We start from the raw sequence: 22,057 nt of genomic DNA, 5'->3' as shown, positions 1-22,057 counted from the left end.
GATGGCATACATTCAATTTTCTGCAATATTACTATATAAAGTCAGAATAAGAGGAAGTCATTGAAATTCCAAAAGAACATAAGGAATTATTGAGTCTTGTGCTTCAAGATGGTTGGTAGTGAAAATACCCTACCAAACTCCATATATAATAAAATACACTTCTATAGGACATTGCACCAAATCTCAGAACACCAAGGGTTGTTTTATTGCAGAAAACATTTGCCATGGTGTTTGCATTTAGAAACTTTTTCTTATGTTGCACAAGGAAAAAAATAGCTCTTCAGCACCTGGGATTGTTAGTGAGGTATAGCTCGGGTGACACTATAATTTATCGTCCAGATAGAGACATTTTTGAGAATGAATATAATTATTTATAATTATACCAGAACCACAGGTGTAAACCAGAGCTGTTGGAGGCAAAGCAGGGCACACTGTCTCATCTCCCTAGAACAAACCACAGCTGTGTGCAATTGGATCATGCCATTTTCCCACCTCAGTTGCCAGTTGCTGAATATGACCTAAAGTCTGCTTTTTCTGTCAGCTGGTTTACAAGCTGATTGGAATAATGATGTAAGTGCACAATGATGAAGATGTGCAATACCCTGAAGTAAAAATAACTAGTGTGAAGAAAAATGTGATGGGTCATTATTGTTGAGTTTTATTTCAAAATAAAACCAATCACTTGATATACTATATCCAAGAAAAAAAATGTTCAATAACCAATGTCCACTCTACATGGGAGATTATTTCTCTTCAATTTTTTCAAACCCAGTTTTCTACTATCATGTAGGCATTGTGTTTGATATTCTATTTTGATGGTATGGATCAATGGGCACTAAGGGAATCTGGAGGGCATTTTGGTTGCCACAATGTTTGAAATGCACGCCTCGCAGTTAGTGGGTGGGGGCCTGGACTGCATATGTCCTAAAATGTGCTGGATAGTCTCACACGATGAAGAAATGTCTCCGGACTCATCTGATATTTGTTTGGATGAAAAACGTATCTGTAAATATCTAAGGCTAAAACTTACTTTTACATATAAAGACAAAATATCTTTTTTATGCCATTGTAATAGCAACTGCCAAACACATGGGGAGAATGTGCTCTCTGCCTTATTTGGCACTTTATCAAGAATTGTTTGCTATTTCGAAATATGACATCACAAAAGGCAACACCACTCATCGTATTTGCATGGCAACACAACACGCCTGCATTTGTAATTGACACTCAAGGTGATCCTTGAATGGGTGTAAACTTCAACAACTTAATTATATCTTTCAGTGTAGTCATGCCCAAGCATTTACAGGTTGAAATACATATTTTATTATGAATTATTTTTCCTTACAACTTATTTTTACAGTATAATTACATTATATTGACAAAAATAAGTGTGTGGGAGGTTTATATTATCTATGAATTTTATGTAATATAGTAAAGCCTATGTTATAAAATTCTGATATAAATAGGAGCGCTTGGATTGGATAGGGCTGTGGACCAGGGCTCCAGGGCAGTGCTACCCAAAGTTAGTCCCAAAACTGGCAGCAGGGAGTTCATTAGAAATCCAGGTTATTAGGCTCCCTTCCAGTCCAACAGAATCACAGAATCTTAGATGGTAGCCAGGTGAGCTGTGATTTAACAAGCTTCCTACATGATTCTTATATATGCTCTTAATGCAGGCAGTGATTTGAGGATTATTGTTCCGGTTAAGACAAAGATGAGTAGTAATAAATAGTTCTCAGAGAACATATAGTCTAATAGTAGATATAAAGATATATTCCTCTTTGAGTTACATGAGTAAGCAATTCATAGGGATTATGATGACCAAAAACATAACAGAAATTTGGCAATAACCTAATTCCAGAGACTGATGTGTCAACAGCGAAAGGCTGGGTCCTGAGACAAGTTTAAACTACACAATTCCGATTAAAATGAACAGGCTCATGCTGTTAAGACTCGGTACAGTCCTAAAAACATACCCAGCAGAGTACTTAAGCTGTTCCAAAACACGTCATTCTCTACGTTTTAACAGGGAGCGAACAGCTGGCATGTGTTATTAGTAAGCCATGTTTTCATAGGCTTTCTGGTTTTCTTTAGCCAGAGTCTTTCTTACAACAGTCTTCAGACAAATTAGTGCCTGAAGCTATAGGAAGTCTTTAGTCGTTTTGGAGAACTGCTGAGTAAGTCAGGTCTCAAAGACAACATGCCCACATGGACTTGCTTCGGCACCTTTGACCTTTCCACCTTGGAAATGCCTTCACAACCAATTACACTATTCTCAAATGTCTATTTATTTTTAATGACTCTAGTTAAACGTTAAGAGTTATTCCGATGACCCAGTTCAAGGCTCCCAGGAAAAACCTGACCAAACCAACAGTTTACACTGAGAAGCTCTCAAGTAAATGAGCAAGAATCACGTCAGCATCTTAATCAAAGTGCAACAAATTGTTCAGTACTTGTATGCCTTGATCATACTGAGCCAGACCTCGCACCTTTCAAAAGACATAAGGAGATCACCCTGGCCAGGCAACTCAGTTGGTTAGAGCGTCATCCAATAAACCAAAGTTGTGGGTTTGTTCCTGGGTCAGGGCACATACAATGAATACATAAATAAAAGTGGAAGGACAAATCGATGTTTCTCTCTCTCTTTCTCAAAATAAACAAACAAACAAACAAACAAACAAACAAAGCAATCAGTGTGGAAGCAATGTTGGGTGAAATGGCTTTCTCACACCCACTTTTGCTCCAGGGCATTGCATGTTTCTGTTGTGATTATTCCAAATTGTCAGCACAGTGATCTAGCTCTCACAGATTCACAAAAACAACTCCTAGAGCTATTCTTCCTGTATTTTATTGTTGGGAAAAATCCTGAAACATTATCTCCTCCTCCCACACACAAGAAAGCAGCCTCCCTGAGGCTTTTCCTTGGGTCTCTGGTGTTGCCACCTGCATAGGTATTTGTACGTAACTTTGTGTTATTTTCATGCTGCTCACCAATATTACTGAATATCAGCAAGTCCCTTAATGTCAGATTCTACATAGGAAGGTATTTTCAAAATATTGTTACATGTTACATGCCCATTGTTCATTAGCCCATGGTCTGTCTAGTGACCATGTTTATGGGCCATAAGCAATTGCTATAACTGTATAACCTCCACCAATAGGAGGAAGACAGAGAAAGGAGAGAGAGAGAGACAGAGACAGACAGAGACAGAGAGAGAGAAGAAACTGGTGCCAATTTTTTTGATATCTCAATATGCAAAAATCTATGTGCTAAAGTCATTTGGATAAAAGTATAAACTCCCCACCTTCCTTTGGCTGGAGACAATTTCACTTTAACATTCACTCCCCTTTGGTACAGAGAGCTGCTCAAAGAAGCATTTAGCAACAGGTGGTCCTGGTTGCACTTAAGCAATTGCCCTAGGGAATAAACACATGCTTACACTGTAGATTCCCAGGCCAGTAAACCCAAGTAAATATTATAACTCCCAGTACTCAGCTCATTTAGTTTTACACAACAGAGTCCATCCTCTTTGTTGGGAATGGAAAATAAATTCCTCTTAGAAAAAAAAAATACAGTGTAATAGAAGAGGGGAAAAATATTGAAAGTTAACAGACTCAGGAGATAATAAAAGTTCTGTCAATGATCAATCCTGGGATTTTGGTCAAGAATTTAAGATTTCTGTTCATTAAAAGCGTCTGTGTGTATAAAATTAAGAGGTTTAAAAATCCTAGATGGCCTGTGAAAGGACTTCAGGAGGTGCGCATATGCATTACTTTGGTTGAAAATTCAGTGTGTATCAGCACATGCTTTTTACACATTTTTACAAGGGTAGATATGACCCCCAAAATTAAAAATCATGGGATTAAATTTCTCCAAGGAAACTTTACTACCCTAATTTTCTATTTAGTTTATTTCAACAAAAATTTATTGAAAACACCCGTGGCCAAGGTAGCTCAGTTGGTTGGAACATTGCCCCCACAGACAAAAATGTTTTGGGTTTGATTCCTGGTCAGGGCACATATGTAGGTTGCAGGTTCAATCCTCAGTCAGGGTGCATACTGGAGGCAATCAATCAATGTTTCTCACATTGGTGTTTCCCTCTCTCTCCTTTCATCTCTCTCTCTCTGGAAATCCATAAAAATATATCCGCAGGTGAGGATTAAAAAATTTATTGTAAACTTTCTATAATACAATACACTGTGTCAGGCTCTTGAAATATATGGATAGGCAAATACATAGACCTTGCCTTTTGCTAACTATCCCATGTCTTTACAATCCCCAGCTATGAATAGATCAACAGCATCAGATTTAATGTTTCTTATAATCTGGGTTTCAACCTCATTTCTTACTAAAATTTCACATTGAGTCTATAGGTAACTCTTATGTACAAAGTTGAATATATGCCCTAGAAGCATCTGCATCCTCTGTGAGTTTATCAGTGCAACATTTCTGGCCTCTTCTTAGTCTTCTTGAACTAGAATTTGGATTTTAACAAAAAAATAAATAAATAAATAAATAAATAAAATAAAAAATCATTCATATGCATATCAAGTTTGAGAAGCTCTTCCCTGTAACCCTCAATAGTTCATCATCACCCCTCTTAGCTGAATAAATAGATGGCATAATGTTTGTTCCAGAGAAGCCTTAACTTATTGTCATTATCGCTTTTGCCAGCATAAAACATTCAGATTTCTTCAAATCATTTAGAATAATAAAAAAATAGAATTAAATTGTAGGGAGAAAAATCTACCTACTTATTTCTGTCTAAACATTTCTGGGCTTTTTTTGTTGAGTTAGAGCCGTGGTTGGCAAACTGCGGCTTGCGAGCCACATGCGGCTCTTTGGCCCCTTGAGTGTGGCTCTTCCTAAGCCTTAGGAGTACCCTAATTAAGTTAATAACAATGTACCTACCTATATGGTTTAAGTTTAAAAAATTTGGCTCTCAAAAGAAATTTCAATCGTTTTACTGTTGATATTTGGCTCTGTTGACTAATGAGTTTGCTGACCACTGAGTTAGAGGATCAAATTGATATCCTTAGCATGATTGTGATTCATAGCAATTGCTCAGTAAAGTTTGAATTAAAGAATACCAAGGACAATACAACAAAAGAAGTTATAATGAATCTTTGATTGGAAAGAAAGGAAGTGACTTCCACTTCCAGACAAGATGGAATAAGAGGGTAGATGTGATGTTTATACTCCCATCTGGAACAAGAGAAAAACAGACACAATATATGAAACAACAGATTGCAAGACATGACATGAGACAACAAAGGACAGTGATGGCTGAAAGATGGTAAAAAATTAAATGAGCTTTTCCATTACTTCAGATGATTGTGATGAGATAGTTTCCAGGCCACAGAACAGGGAGGAGTGTTCAGGAAGAGTCCAGCAGACAATTTACTGTGAGGAGGCAGAGCTGAGAGTCTACGGAGATTATGGAGCTAAAGTTGACAGGACAGAATACCAGAGAGAAGAGAGCTGCAAAGAGAGAGATCCCCTGGTGTATTGATCAGCCCACATGTAGTGAGGACTCTACTTGAGGCTGAGGAAAGAATCACCTGAAAGGATTAGACACTGTTCTGTCTAACTGAACTCACAAGGGACTGTAAATAACACCTGTTTCCATCACCAGGTTAGAGAACATCAAGATTCATGTGGCATTGTGTAGAGTACGCAGAAAGATCTTTCCTCAGCAGTGAGAAATAATTAGCCCTATACTAAGCACTAGTGGCTTCAACCCCACCTAAAAAATCTTAAAAACAAGATGCTGAAAGAGTAAACTATTTCCAAGCAATTTAATTGTATCCCTAAATAAAACACAAGAATATTTAGAGAAATACAAAGTTATTGAGCATTCAAGAGGTAAAATTTAGTGTCTAGTATCTAACCATTACCAGGGATGAAAAGAATAGGGAAGATACTACCCATTAGGAGGAAATAAATCAATTATTCCAAACCAACCCTGAACTCATCCTGATGTTAGAATTAGCAGATAAGGACACCAGTAAATTTTGAATGAATAAATTAGTATCTTTTTTTTTTTTTAATTAGGAAATATCATGTTTTTAGGAGAAACACCACCTGGTGGTATTTCTAGGTATTACCAGTCAAGATATTTAAAACAGGAAGTATGACTTTTCTCGGGGTTTACAAATACTTGTAAAAATAACTATAACTATTTGCGTAACTAAACAGTTGAAAAGTTGTATAGACTAGTTATACAAGTAGTATCCAACCCTATGTATAAATTATACATACATATATGTGTGAGTATTCAGAATTATGTAAATGGAAGATTAAACTAATAAATAGGCTTCCTGAAACAATTCTGAAATTTGAATGTCATTCATTATCTAGTGAGAAAGGGATTGTATTCCTTATAACAAAAGTATGTTCTTAAATATAATTTCAATATCATATTATTGCCATGCTCTATCCTATTACCTGGCCTTTCCTCTTCATGTAAGTGATTTCCATCTAGTTTTCTTACATATTCATTTATGTACTTAATAGAGGCTGGGTGCACAAAATTTGTGCACGTGTGTGTGTGTGTATGTGTGTGTGTGTGTGCGTGTCCCTCAGCCAATTCTGAACTGTCTCCAATCTGGGACTGCTGGCTCCCAAATGCTCGCCTGCCTGCCTGCCTGATTGGCCTTAACCACTTCTGCCTGCCAGCTTCACCTCCTAACCACTCCCCTGCCAGCCTGATCAATGACTAACTGCTCCCCTGCTAGCCAGATTTCCCCCAACTGCCCTCCCCTGCTGGCCTGGTCACCCCTAACTACCCTCCTCTGCTGGCCTGGTTGCCCTCAACTGCCCTCTCCTTGCAGGCCTGGTCCCTCCAACTGCCCTCCCCTGTAGGCCTGGTCCCCCCCAACTGCCCTCTCATGCAGGTCTGGTCCCCCCCATCTGCCCTCCCCTGCAGGCCTGATCCCCCCCCGCCCCAACTGCCTTCCCTTGCCGGCCATCTTGTGGCGGCCATCTTTGACCACATGGGGGTGGCCATCTTGTGTTTTGGAGTGATGGTCAATTTGCATACTGGTCGTGACTAATAGCATATCTGGGCTAATTAGCATATCCTTCTCTTATTATATAGGATTGTATGTCTTTTCCTATTAGAAAGTATGTTCCTTGAAGTTTTGTTTCCTTGCTGCATTTCTAATACCTAGAATAATCTTCGGTATTTAGTATGCACTCAATTATGTTTAAAATAATTACTTTCAGTGAACAGCGTGAGTTTACTGAGTCCTGTGGTTTCAATGATCAGATATAATTAGGACATATGTAAACAAATTTATGTATTTGTTATGCAACTATGTGTATATATTATGATCCAAAACCCATTTTATAGTAAGTTTTACATGATCAAATATCAACTCTGTTGGTCAATTTTAGTTTCTTTCTAGCTAGGGGATAATTTATTTGGAAACTAGATATTTGATAACATAAAATAATACTTAAAAGCACAGCCTATGAAGCCAGCCTTGTATCAAACCCTAACTCTACCTCTTACTTAATATGTACCTTGATCAAGTCAATATAACAGGCTCAGAAACTACTGTAGGTATTTTCAACAGAGAGATTTTACTACAGTGATTTGGTTACCCTGGGGATAGAAGGTTTCAGAAGCCAAAAGAGAAACAGTCTCCCAAAAAATTAACAAAAGCAGCAAGACATAACCACTTTTAGGGCTGAAAGTTCAACACAGAGCCAACGCCACTGGTGGAAGACAAGACCATCAGAACTGTTGGAACCATGGTGGGGCGGAGTGTGGGGGGGTGTCAGGTGAGGGCTGAAGCCATTCAGGGTACACAGCTATTGACAGATATGCAACCAAGGTAGGTGGAGGAAAAGGGAGAGATATTCTAGTTTGCTTCTTCTTTTTGCCCTCCAATTACCTGCTCTGCCATACCATTGCATATAATGGCCAAGAGCCATTTGACTAGGAAATCTAGGAAAACAGTTTACAGGAGGCACTCTCTAGGTTCCAGTTATTCATCTTAAAGTTGCCTAAATTAATATTTTGTCCTCTAGCTTTACCTCAGGGTCTTTCACAAACTTTTTTTTATTCTGGGATAATCTTTTATCTCTTCACTTGGTGACCTCTTTCTAATCATTCAGATTTTACTTGTTACCTCCTCAAGATGCTTCCTCTGATCTTTTAGATCAGGCTAAATTTTCCTGTTACCCATACTCTTGGAGAATTTACTATGTCCTTTAAAATAGCATCTGAATTTGTGATTATGAATGTACTTGTACAACTATATCAAGAATGTCTTACTTTTTCACTTGGTGGCATGCTCCATGAGGTCAGCTTTCTTCTGAAGACCTTTCAGAAGCTAACTCAAAGTTGGCACTCACTATATACAGTTGACCCTTAAACAACTCAGGGGTTAGGGCACTGAGCCTCCTGAAAGTCAAAAATCTGCATATAACGTTTCACTCCATGGTATTTTCCGTCCACGTTTGAGAAACCTGAGTTGGGGGTGGGAAAATACTGTTTTGGATCTGTGGTAGGTAGAATCTTCAGATGTCAAACCCATGGAAAGGAAGGGTAGACTGCATTTCTTGGGGGAAAAATCCATGTATAAGTGGATCTGTGCAGCTAAACCCATGTTGTTCAAGGGTCAACTGTGTTTGTTAGATATTTCTCTACTGATATCTTCATCTTTGTTCTTGAAACATGATTAGGACCCTGGCTTTATAGCAAACCAAATGCATCCTTGAAATCCTATCTAAAACTCTTAGATATGTGGATGTACCAAACTGCCATTCAAATGGTTTATTGAAAAAATCCAGAAGGAAAGGCCTCAAACACTTCTCAACTCTACAATCTGTTCTACAAAAATCCCAACTAAAAATCTTTACTCCATCTAATTTGATTTTAAAGATAATTTTGACATCTGTGTTAGTCAGGGTTCTCCAGTGAAACAGAACCAACAGTATGTATGCAGGGAAGGCAAATCCATATCCAACATGTGTCTACTCTGGTAAGGACAAAATGCTGGCCCTTCCATAATGGAAGCTGTGTCGAGCCAGCTCAGCTAAAGGTTCGGCAAGCCTGAGGGCGGGCAGCGAAGGATGAAGAAAAGACAGACAAAGAGAATAAGCTGGGTCTAGGTCAGTGGTTGGCAAACTCATTAGTCAACAGAGCCAAATATCAACAGTATAACAACTGAAATTTCTTTTGAGAGCCAAATTTTTTAAACTTAAACTATATAGGTAGGTACATTATTATTAACTTAATTAGGGTACTCCTAAGGCTTAGGAAGAGCCACACTTAAGGGGCCAAAGAGCCGCATGTGGCTCTCGAGCCACAGCTTGCTGATCACAGGTCTAGGTGAATCTTCCTGTGCCTGGCTGAGGCAGCAAAGAGAGAGATCCAGACGGCAAGCTGAGACTTTATTTTATCGCCAGAGGTAAACAAGGTAGTGGTCACCATAGTTACAATGTTCTTGTGAGTTTCACTTGTTTTGGCAGCACTTGCTACATTTCCCTCAGCCCATTAGCTACCCAGGTAAGATTTAGGGAGCGTCATAAGGTCAAGCCTAATTATGCTAAGAGGGGTGTGCCCTCTAAGCTGGGACTTGTTTGTGGCTTTGCCAACAGGTTAGTCCAAGGCTTAACCCTATAGCCACTCCCTTCAGAAGTGGTCTAGTGTAAACAGTCTGCCACAGTTAGTCCAGGAAATGGGGCCATACCAGGTACAGCCACTGACAGATTGGGTACTCAGCAGCAAACATAGCCAGGTCAACCTTGGCGAGTGGAATCCATGTTGCCGAGCCCATGCATAATCTCCATCCTGCCACCATGGCCATTTTATTGATGAGTCAATTGAGTGATGACAGATTGGCTGGGAAAGAGGCTGACTGGTATTCACACAATGAGTCATCTTATCTACTTGATTATTAAAATCCTTCTCTATGGAAGTCAATGTTTGATGGGCATTCATACGGAGCATAAACATCTTCATGTCTTTGCACATTCAGAGAGATTTATATGTACTTCTTCCCCAAGCTACCTTATCACCAATTTTCTATTCATGTTTTTTCTAAGTCCCTGGCCATCCAGTCAAATCACTGGTGACAGTCTATTATTGTACAATCTCACATCTAGAAATTCCTCCTTCCAAGCAAAGTGAAAAACCAGGTCACTGCTCTGCTCAAATGTCTGCCCACCAGAAAGATTTCCCTTTACCACTATCCTTTGGGGATATAGAAAAAGGCTGTAGCCCTATAGCTGCCCACTTTCAACCACCTGTAAACCAGGCCCAAGTCTTCTCTTCCTCAGTCAAGCGAATGTAGTGAACTCGTCATGAGGCAACAGGTACAGACTGGGAGAGAGTGGGACCATGGGCATTTGGCCACTTCTTCATGTAACTTACTTGTGCAGGGCCTGCTCAGGTCCAGTTATATATATATATAATTAGTTTTATTTGATGATGTAGTGTTGTTGTGCACATTCAACTTTATGGTTTGGTGGGTCAGATAACACCCAGTTCGTGATGAGCATCTCAGGTTATATGGCAACTTGGTGCCTCTGATTAAGCACACAGTCTCTAATGAAGTCCAGAAACAGGACACCAGCTCTTTCTCAAAAAAAAAAAAAAAAAAAAAAAAAAAATATATATATATATATATATATATATATATATATATATATATATATATATATCCACAGAGAAAGGCATGGAACGTGTTTGTTCCAAATCTCCTGAGCCTGTGCTGTGATTCACCCATAGGCTCCAAACAGGACCCCTAACTGCATTTGCCACTCTAAGCACCATTGGATCTGCTGAATCCAGTGTCTGAGTGGCTCAGCAGCTAGCACAGCAGCCTGGAACTACTGCAGAGTTGTCTCCTGTTCTGGATCCCATTCAAAACTAGCCTCTTTTCAGGTAACTCAGTAAATAGGCCAGAGTAACACACCAAAATAAGGAGTATGTTGCCTCTAAAAATCCAAAGTCCCACTAGGTATTGCACCTCTTTTTTGGTTGTGGGGGGAGCCAATGCAACAACTTATACTTTACCTTAGAAGGGATATCTTGATGTCCCCCACACCTCTAGACCCCTAGAAAATAAGACTGAGGTATAAGTACCCTGAATTTTAGATTGATTTATTTTGTACCCTCTGACACACAAATATCTTACCAATAAGTCTAGAGCAGTTGTTGTTTCTTGCTTACTTGGTACAATCAGCATAACGTCATCAAAATAATGGACCAGTGTAATGTTTTCTGCAAGTGACAGGTGATTCAGATGCCTGTGAATTAAATTAGACACAGGCCTGGAGGGTGAATTTATCCCTGAGGTATAACAGTGAAGGTGTTGTCTGGCTTTCTCAGCAAACTGCTTCGGGTGGTCCTTACTGACAAAGATGCAGAAAAAAAACCAAGAAAAAAACCATTTGCCAGATCAGTAGGTGCATACTGTTGACTGTTGTGTGAATTTGCTCAAGTAATGAAACCACATCTTGTAGAGCAGCTGCAATTGGAATCACTACATGGTTAAGCCTAGGGCAATCCACTATCATTCTCAAATATTCACAAACCAAACATGAGAGTTGAATGGGGATCTGTTGGGAATCATCCCACTTCATCTTTCATGTCCGTGAGGTGGCGCTAATCTCTGTGATGGCTCAGGAATGCAGTATTGCTTCCGTTCACTGTTTTCCTAGGTTGAGACAGTGCCTCCACTTGGTCTTTCCTCCCACAATAGCCCTCACTCTACAGTTCAGAGACCCAGTATTGGGATCTGCCTGCTGCTGAGTTTGCCTTTTCTAGTTATGCCTTTTAGAACTGGGGAAATAACCTTAGGATGTGCTTAGGAACCCACTGAGCCAGCTGTGCGATAGAGCTGAGCTAAAACTCCATGGATCATCTGATGTCAATAAACCCTACTCTGGTGGACTGGAATGATCTTGTGGGTCTCCTAGAATTAGCAATAGTTCAGAGGCAGAGTCCAATAGTTGCCCAAATGTGCGATTATTCTTTTTCCCCAATTCACAGCCACTCTGGTCAAAGTCTATCAGTTCTTTCAGAGAAAACTGAAAAATTAGTATGAATGTTGACCATATACCAGGGTCCTACCTCAGTAGGACTCAGTCTCTGTTTCATTCAAGGGATCTGGGTCTGTAAATTGGCTTAAGTCTGAGAACTGATTGAGGAACTGTGACTCTGTTTACATCATTCAAGTTAGATTTCTGTGCATTTAACCTAGAACGTTCCTGCTTATACAGATCAAGTAAGAATCACATAGGCTTTTTATCTATGTCACTTCAAGAAATATAATCAACTATACAATGCCACAAACCACTGTGAATCACACCATTCTGATTGTTCCTTTGACTCTACTGTCCATTACAGCAACCATGCCTTCCTTGCCTTTGGTGGTCACGTGCTGCCTGTGGTCTGAAATGGCCCTGCTACTCCTAGATCTACCGCCATTGTATATGCATTTCCCAAATGAGCTACTATAATCTCCCTGTAAGTTCTTGCCTACAGAGAAGGATGATCACAAGACTCTTCAAGTGCAAGTGGTTTATTTAAAAAGTGATCCAGTAATAAAGTGAAACGGTAATGATAAAGTGGGGAAATGAGATTGGGAAGAAGAGGAAGCCACTATAGAAAGATTTACTAAACTGCTCTGGGCAACTAGAGCTTAATCTCACTGGGGAACTCTGAGAAACAGTGCTGAATGTGTTCCTCAGGTATATTGCTCCTGAAGGGGAAGGGACTGGTTGTTATATTGTATACCAATCTTCAGTACTTTGTTGAGTATTGCTTCTTAGGAAGTGTTAGGAAAACACTTAGGAAATTCCTTGGCATTTCTACTTTCCCATGTGTAGTAGCAAAGATGGCTCTGGTGGCCAGAAAAAAAGCTTTCAGACAAAGAAATACAGAGACAAGTATTTGTTATTCGTGCTCTGAAATGGCAAAGTCAGAGGGAGAGGAGCATGGGAAGAGCACCGACAGCATTTTCTACAACAAAACAGGGAATTTGGATTTTATTAAGTAGACATTGGGGTGTCATCAATGGCTCCTAGAATGTAAGACAGAGTGGAAGTAAAAAATGACTTTGAATTCCATGGGAAGAAGAGGATAACACTAAGACTCAGTCAATTCAATATTTCCTTTCTTTTACACTTCACATATGACCATTCATTTAGTTTTTTCCACTATTTCATACATATTTCTTAGCTTTGTTTTCTACTAACATTGTTTGAATGCTGAAATCATGATTTCACCTTGATATGTACGTTAGTTTTACAATTGTCATTGGAAGTTCCTCTGCCTATGTTAGCCATTGTCCTAACAAGTTTAACCCTCAACTTCACCAAGACCTGCATTTTAAATCTCAAATATTGTCTGAGATCACTTCTGGACCTCCAAAATTTTAGTCCACACTTTCTTTTGCCATATTAATCAACTTCACATAGCTTCTTCTTTCTAACCCCACTGAACTTCTTTATTTTTCTATCACTGAATATTCATTTGTGCCATGGTAACTTTGTACATGGTTTTATATTTCTGGGAAAGACAGCTCTCTAGTTTTCTAAGTACTTGTCTCTTCAGGAAATCACAATTCCCATATATGTCTCCCCAACTTCTAGCATAGTGCACTTTATGTTTACATGCAATAAATTTGCTTAATGCAGAGGGCAAGAGAAAATGGTAGGTGTAAGGGAGAATTAAATCCAGATTCACCCCTGTTGATCCCAAAGTGACTCGGTGTCATCCATACAGAAGTGAATAGCAAGAAACTGGAAAGAGTGCTTTAATACTTGGACAAAAGTGAGGTCTGGATCAGCATGCACCTGTTTGAATTTCATTCTGCAAAGAGAAAGATATGATTTCAATCACAAAGGATGTAAGTCTTGTTTTTCTTTGCCCCACCCCAATATTGTTCCACTTAGAAAACAAAGCATTACTTGCAATAATAAGCAAAAGCACATATGGCAGAAAAGGACAGACTATTGTAGGACATCTTCAAAGTGTAGTATTTGGGGAACAAATAGGAGAACTAGAAATTCAAACTAAAGAAAGAATCCTCACCTGCCCCTTTTAACTCTCACATTCAAGTGGGAAGAATTTGCAAAAGCAATAAATATTCTACCTTCCTTCTTTCCTCACTTTCCACTGACATTCTATAAGGATCATGATCCCAAAGCTGGGCTGACTCAAAGGTCATAGGTCAAATCATTATTGGGTAAACTAAGAGCATATATTTCTGTAACTAAGGAAGAATGACAACCGGAATGGCCTTATCATAGATCAAAATAACCATATTAGGCAACCTTTAAGTAAAGTACTATTATATGATCAATAAATCATATATCTGCATGTCTACCATTTCATGGTAAAGAATGAGATGTAATGTTTATCCTTATGAGGAAATCTGTTAGATTTTATGTCTCGTCTCATAGAGATAGCCTTCCTTCAGCAACATAGCCACAACCAAGCAACATGGTGAGCAAACCACACATCAGTTTTCTTATGTTCTTTTTGGACATTTCAGAAACAGAACCCTCATCCAGTGGTTAAGTTAGTCAATTTCTTCCAACTGACTTGGATGTACTGATATTTCCAGTAAATAAACTACCTCCCAGGGTCAGAGTGTACTGGTATATGAATGTACTGAACCAACCATCTGATTTTCAGAGACCAATATATACATACCAGTAGATCTCTTCTTGTTATTATCACCAGTATAAAATCCTAGTGTTTGAGGACTACCTAGATCACAGATCTATATATATAAAAGCCTAAGTGACCATCAAACTGTTTGAACGTCCTACAGGTAGCTATCATGCACACTGACCACCAGGGGGCAGGCGTTCAATGTAGGAGCTGTTGAGCTGTGATGACTTGGCAGCTGTGGTTCTTGGGTGATGCATCTGGAATCAGAGGAGGGAGCCAGATTCCAGGGTGTGTCACCTGAAAACTGCCCTCTCCCAATCTGGGACCCTTTGTTGGATGTCACAGAGCCAGTTTCAGCCTGATCCCCAGAGGCCAGGCTGAGGGACCCCATTGGTGTACGAATTTGTGCACCCGGCCTCTAGACCTAACATTAAAAGGCTTCTGCTAACCAGTGGGGTTCACGGTAAGAAGAACAATAAATTAAGCTTAACCAAGAGTAATGTGAAACTTTAGGAGCATGACTATACAGGAGGGGGCTTATCCCCTAGAAAGACATATGGGGGTCAGGAATGGAGGCAGGACGTGCCTCTGGTGAAAAGAATGTGAGTCTTTATTTCACTAATAACTATGAGAAGATGTCATAAAGGTACTTTAATAGTAAGGAGAACCATTCCCTGTTTCCCCTGAAGCTATAAGTGCTGTTCATTTGGCTTCAATTTCAAAGCTCAGACATAATTCTTTAGAATATCCAGGAAGGAAATATACTAACCTAGGGTCAAAGGACTAAGGATGCACTTGTAGTATCAGGAGTAAATGTTGGAAGCTACTTTATACTATCACATAAAGATCATGAAACTATTAAAGATATGCATGGCCAGACAGGCATGGTTCAGTGGTTGAGAGTCGACCTATGAACCAGGAGATGACAGTTAGATTCCCGGTCAGAGCACATGCCAGGTTGTGGGCTTGATCCCTAGTGTGGGGCATGCAGGAGGCAGCCAATCAATGACTCTCCCTTTCAATGAAATCAATACAAATATATTTTTTTAAAAAGCTATGCTTGTTTGAATGCCCGTCATCTCTTAAACAAAGAATAAGAATTTCCACAAGGCACCTATTAGTCAATTGGTCTATCAATTCCAACTTTTCCACCAAAGATGACCTTTTTCCCTCCATTTTATTACAAGGGAAATAATTTTGTAAAATATGCATTTCTTTGCACAATTATTGGCTTTGAGGAGCTCTTTTAGAGATGTTTAGAATTATGATATTGATTACTAACCAATTAAGATGAACACGTACAGAGTTTTCATACCTTCTCTCAGAGAAAAAAGATAATGAACATTTCGTAGAACTGTTATTCTATATATAGAAGCAGCTATTCTTTTACTAGTAATTTGAAGTCTTTTATCCATCAGCACAAAAAGCAATGGTATAGTTGATCAAAAAACATAATGAAAAATTAGTTCCCTATTACTCTACTTTCATTACTTTTGAGTACCTACACCAGTAAATCCTTTGGGTTTTCTAGTTCTGTATACACTCAAAACCAGCTTAGGACCGGTGATCAAGTTTGAGCTGACCCGTTGATGCAATAAGCAACAAATTTGACTTGTGTTGTTGCCTGAACTGAACAGTTACTGTCTGATATTACTGGAAACTGAGGTTGACGTTGAAAGACTATGCATATAAATGCAAACTCTAGGTTTGCAGGGGCAACTCATACACAGCTCTCTCCAGTTGTGTGACATCTTTATTGCCTCTCTCTGGACCATTTCGATCTCAGCTCTGCTTTAGGTCAAGGGGCTGTGTTGACACAGAAGCCCACATTCACTTATCTTACATTTACTGAGTGCCCACCATGTCCCAGACATTTTTCTGGATCCACTGAGGTACAGTGGTGCACCAAAAGGGATAGACACATGGATGATACACCCATTCCTAAGTCATTTTTACTCTTGTCATCCCTGTCTTTTTGTAACCCTTTACTTCCTGACAGAGGAACTGTCCTTCTTTTTTAAGCACACAAGTCTTCTTCCCTTCATTCCCCCTGTAGAGCTAGCCCTGCTCCAGTGATGTGATCTCCAACACTATGAAATCGAATCTCACTCTCTTCTTTGCCACAGGCCACAGCCTGGATGGAACCTGATGAAGGAGCCATGAGAATACAGTCCTGAAGAAAAGCTGCTTCCCCTGCAGGCAATAGATGAAATAGGAGATTTATGCTAAGTTTAGTGCATTTGACTTTTCATAGCAATACTTTAATTGTTAGCTTTGTGAATATTATAGCAGTTGTGGCATCACTGAGTTCAAGGCAGGAAGGGCTCCTGTGAATCAACTCCTTTCACTCCCTGACTTTTCCACACAAAAAACTCTGATACCGAGTATTTCGGTGTCTGTTCTCACACAGTCTGCTTGCTTGGGAATCGAAAAAATAAGAGAAAAGATAAAATCTAAGCACAACTCCTATCTAGAATTTAATTCATTATTATGGAAATGCAAGTTTAATTAGAGTGATAAATTATTATTATTCTAAAAGGTCATGCTGTCTTAGATTCCTTCAATTACTTCATTTGAGAAAATATCTACAATTTCTTCTTTAAAATACCAAAATTAACAAAAATACTACTAATTATCTGGGAACCGGGGGAAAAGGAGTCTAGAGCACAATCACACATAAGCATTTGTAGTTACTGTATTTTTAGCATCTATAAGCAAGTGAGGTTTTTTTTCTTGGACAAAAGAGTCTGTATGATATAATCTGTTTCCATTTTTTTTTGAATAAAAGTATGTTGGGTTTTTTTTAACACTTTTACCTTCTTTCTATTTCTAAAATTGTCCAAAGTCAGTGTGATTTTTGTAAAATGTACTAACAGTTCTAAATCAGTTGACTGCCGATGTCTAATTCTAAACCTGATGTTTTGGAGGACTGTGTGGCCTAAAGCATACCAGAATGTCTCGTTTTATGTTTAAACTAGAAGCCCAATGCATGAAATTTGTGCAAGGGGCTTGCCCCTCACAGCCCCGGCTTCATCAGGAAGGTCATCTGGAAGGATGTCCGGAAAGTCGTTCGGCTGTCTGGTCTAATTAGCATATTATGCTTTTATTATTATAGATGATCACGAATATAATAATGGCCTACAAAAAAAAAGCTTGCATTTAACTACATCGTTTACTTTTCAAGCACTCATCTAAGCATGCCCAAACAGGAGAACGCCATGCACTTTAAAACTGTGCCCATCATGGAAAAGGCCCGCTCTGGACTCTGTACACATTAACAGATTATGCCCATTAGGTCAACGCAGAAATTAATTGTGGGATTATTTTCAAATCCACATTGTTTCCTGGCTCTGTTGAGGGCCACTCAATTAGACACCTCTCAAGGCCTTTGTGCTGGACTAAACACAGCTAATTGTTCCATTTCTGCACGGAGTGATTCATCTCCCAGATGTCTCGGACCTTTCAGCAGCTCTGCTCCACCAATATCTCGAAGTAAGAAAATAGAGTCATTTGGGACCCAGGCAGAGGGGAGAGATTGGGAAGCAAATAGAGCAGGGTATTCTTTACCCCTGCCCTTTGGTATGATTAATCTTCAGTGAGAAAGGGCTCCTGAATCATTCTCTTGACAGGACAGCCCCCCTGCCCTATCTGGCTTCCCACGTGAGGAGAGATGGATGAATGCTTCCTTTTTTCTCTTCCTCCAGGTGCAGCCCTATTCACACTCAAGCCTGACAACACATAATAGAACAGTTTCTACTTGCCCGTTGCCTCAGCTCTGTATTCCTTTCTCCTCTACTGTTTCTCATTTGTTCACATCCCACTGACGGAGCCAGCCAAATTGAAAATGCACGAAGACCTAAACACAGTCACTTATTTCCTTGGGGCACTAAAGTGTGTGTGTGTGTGTGTGTGTGTGTGTGTGTGTGTTTTCTTACAGTAAACATAGATTCAGAGTAAATCGATAGAGAAAAGTTCTTTCACCTCTAACCTATTAGGTTAGCTTTAAATTTTTACTGTAACTGAATTTTTGCTTTGTGTTTGCACTGTTTAAGTCTCTCTTTTACTCATGGGAAATAATGTTATTAATCCATTATAATAACTGAGTATGCAAAAATTAGTGTTCTGAAATAGAGGTGCCCAATTCCACTTTCTGTGTGGTTCCAACCAGTATTTAAGAGTCAATAACTTATCATTATCAAATTATTTTTTACATTTAATAAAGATTGCCACAAACATCTGATTTAAAATAAGATGAGAAATTAGTACTTAAAACAATGTTTTAACTTTATATTGATCCATATCTAGAGTTAGCTCTAGCCTTACCAAAAATAATTAAGCTAAACATATGCCTTAGTTTGAGTTTCATGTAAAAAGACATTGAGTCTGGGGTGTGAGTGCACATAGTTTATTTGGGAGGTGATCACAGGAAGTGAGTTTGGAATGTCTCATGAAAGGGAAGGCAACCTATAGAGGGTGTATTATCTAGCAAGTTACCACTGTGGGCAATTTGAGCTTAATCTCAATAGGGGATTCTGGGAAACCATGTAGAAGATAAAACTCAAGATGTATCCCATCTGCATAGCAAAAGGGCTAGATTACATGAGGTACATGGGAGCAGAAGGATTCACTAGCCTCCATTAGTCAAAGGCTGATCCCCATAAATTTAACTAAACCTGTGTACCCAGGCAGGTTAGACTTTATTATCAAGTAGTCTTCAAGCAAATAGATGGCAATGTGCTGTTGAAGGGCTGCTGGGGAACAAGAAGATGGCACACATTTCTTCAAAACATTCTGCAGGAAGATGAATCTGAGTGTATTTGCACTGGCAGAACCATGAATGCCAAAACTCATCTTTGCCAATCATGTCTTTTTCTTGAGATCATGAAGTCACAAAGAGATGCAAACACATATTGGTCAATAACCAATGGAAAATAAGCAACACTTTGATCAAGTCAGTGTCTACAACCTACCAGCAAAGAGGTCTGAGGAAACTGAGTGTCCCACCTCCCACCCCAAATCTTAAGAAATACCCAGCTGGGCCCTGACCAGATGGCTCAGTTGGTTGGAGTTTGTTCCAAACACCAAAAAGTTGTGGGTTCAATTCAAGTCAGAGCACATACCTAGGTTGTGTGTTCAATCCCTGGTTTCTCTCTTGCATCAATGTTTTTTTTCTCTCTCTCTCCTTTCCTCTCTCTCTAAAATCAATAAAAACATGTACTTGGATGAGGACAAAAAATATATATATATAAGCTGGTCACCAGGGTGCAAGCTATATGAAGCAATGGGCAGCATATTGTGATTATAAAGAGAATGAAGAAAGAAAGATGCCTTGGCTTTAAGAGTTATTGCTTCCTTGCATGAACTGAATGAAGAAGGAATCAGAGCCCTTATTTAATCCACAGCCACACTGCCATTCATAACTGTGATTCAGTAAGCGGTCTGAACTCAGCATCATGATTAGCAAGTCCTTTTCATCTTTTTGTGAGGAGGTGGTACATAGTAGTGAACTGAGAGGTGAACAAAAAGTGCTTCCTTTCCTACATATTCATGATGCTGGCGTCTATAGGGTTTATCAACATGGCTCATTTGAAGATGCCGTGTTTAATGGAAAGGGGGTATATAGTTCAACAAATAAAATACAAGATTAAAACATGTGAAAGTGTATGTAATGGGTACAGAAAAAATGGATAAATGATAATGTATAGACAGGTTTCTTTAACAAATATTTGAATTTAAAGAACTTTATAAAGGAGATCTTCCCTTCTCGTTGTTGATACACCCTTACATGCAGAGTTGGTAAGCTGTCTCAGGTCAGTACACACAGGCCAATTCTCTCTGAGTAATTTGGGGCATGAGTGTAGTTCACTTGCTGGATATACTTCCTTTGGGCTCAGTGAACTCAAGCCAGTGCAGATGAGAATTGAATGAAGGAAAGGAAATGCTACCAGGACCTGCTCCAAGACATCTTAGGGTTTTAAACCTTAATGCCTGGCTTCCTTGTGCCTTTGGGTTGACCATATGTAAACAATTGCTACTTGTCACACCAAAAAGCAGGCTACCTTTTGGAGGTGGACTGACTCCTTGGCCATAAAGTTTATAAGTCCACTGGCTAAGTTTATGGAGTGCTTAGGCACCCTTTGGAAATGAAAGGTGCTGTGTCGTGGCAAGAGCTCTAGGCTGGGAAGGAAAGGAAACACAGCCAAGAAGGCTAAATCTCATTAGCCCAATACATTGCTTGTGCAATGAAAGACACATTCTGAGAGAATTAAGGCTGATCCACAACACTGAAACGCCCTTGAATTGGCAAAGCACAGAATCATTATATGCTGTGCCTCTGAGGGCTATTAGGCACTGGAAAGACTGAAGAAAGGCTGGCCGGTGTAAAAATAAAACACATTGGCTACAATAGGTCTTGCCCCTGCTTTAAACTTCAAGAAGCTTTTTTAATTTTTTAAATATGTTTTTATTGATTTCAGAGAGAGATGAAAGGAGAGAAAGAGAGAGAAACATCAATATGAGAGAGAAACACTGACCCGGAATCAAGCATGTGTCCTGAACTTCAAACCTTTTGGTTCACAGAACGATGATCAACCAACAAGCTACACCTGCCATAGCTCAAGCAACTCTTCATTGGATGGTTCTTCTCCTGAGGGCAGTGGGAATACTAGCTGCCGGGGTCCAGCCCCAGCAGGTCCAGGGGTCCCCAAAGGTGAGGACGGAGTCGGCGAAGAAGGAAGGACATGGAGACAGTGTTCAGTTGATCAGCAGCCTAGCCAGGATCTCCAGCCAGGATCTCCAGCCAAGTTCTGGTCTGGATCTCCAGAGAGGTTCTGCTTTGGATCTCCAGCGAGGTTCTGTAGCCATGTTCCCTCGCTAGGTTCTTCAGCCAGGTTCTGTCCAGGTTCTCCAGCCAGGTTCAGTCACCAGGTTCTAGTCAGGTTCTCTTGCCAATTTCTGTAGTCAGGTTCAGTCCAGGATCTTTTGACATGTTCTCTCCAGCGAAGTTCTTCTGTCTGTAAGTTCTGTCTAGGTTCTGTCTTCTGAGTTCTGACTTCTAAGTTCTGTGTTCTAAGTTCTGTCTCTTTCTGTCTTGTTACAACTGTATTTATACCAGTTGATTCAATCCTATCAATCTCTATTACAAAGGTTAGGGCATTTCTTATCTCCATTCCAGGGAGTAAAGATTATGTAGCTTAAGCATGATTGTTCGTAGTTAAAGTGATTAATTACCCGCCTGGCACTTAGTTGAGGGGTTTTATTCCCTCCCTAACTTTAGGGGAAAATCCCTACCTGGGGATTCAACCTTTCTCGGAGAGGTGACCTTGGTTAAAACACAGCGCCAAGAAGGTGAGCAAACACATTAAGAACTGTATGCCATATATGCCAGGTCCCTTGAAACAGCAAGGATGGACTGG

The sequence above is a fragment of the Myotis daubentonii genome, chromosome 8 (genome assembly GCF_963259705.1).
Source record: "Myotis daubentonii chromosome 8, mMyoDau2.1, whole genome shotgun sequence".
Classification (NCBI taxonomy): domain Eukaryota; kingdom Metazoa; phylum Chordata; class Mammalia; order Chiroptera; family Vespertilionidae; genus Myotis; species Myotis daubentonii.
The sequence above is the reverse complement of the archived record's forward strand: the minus strand, read 5'-3'. Positions refer to the sequence as shown.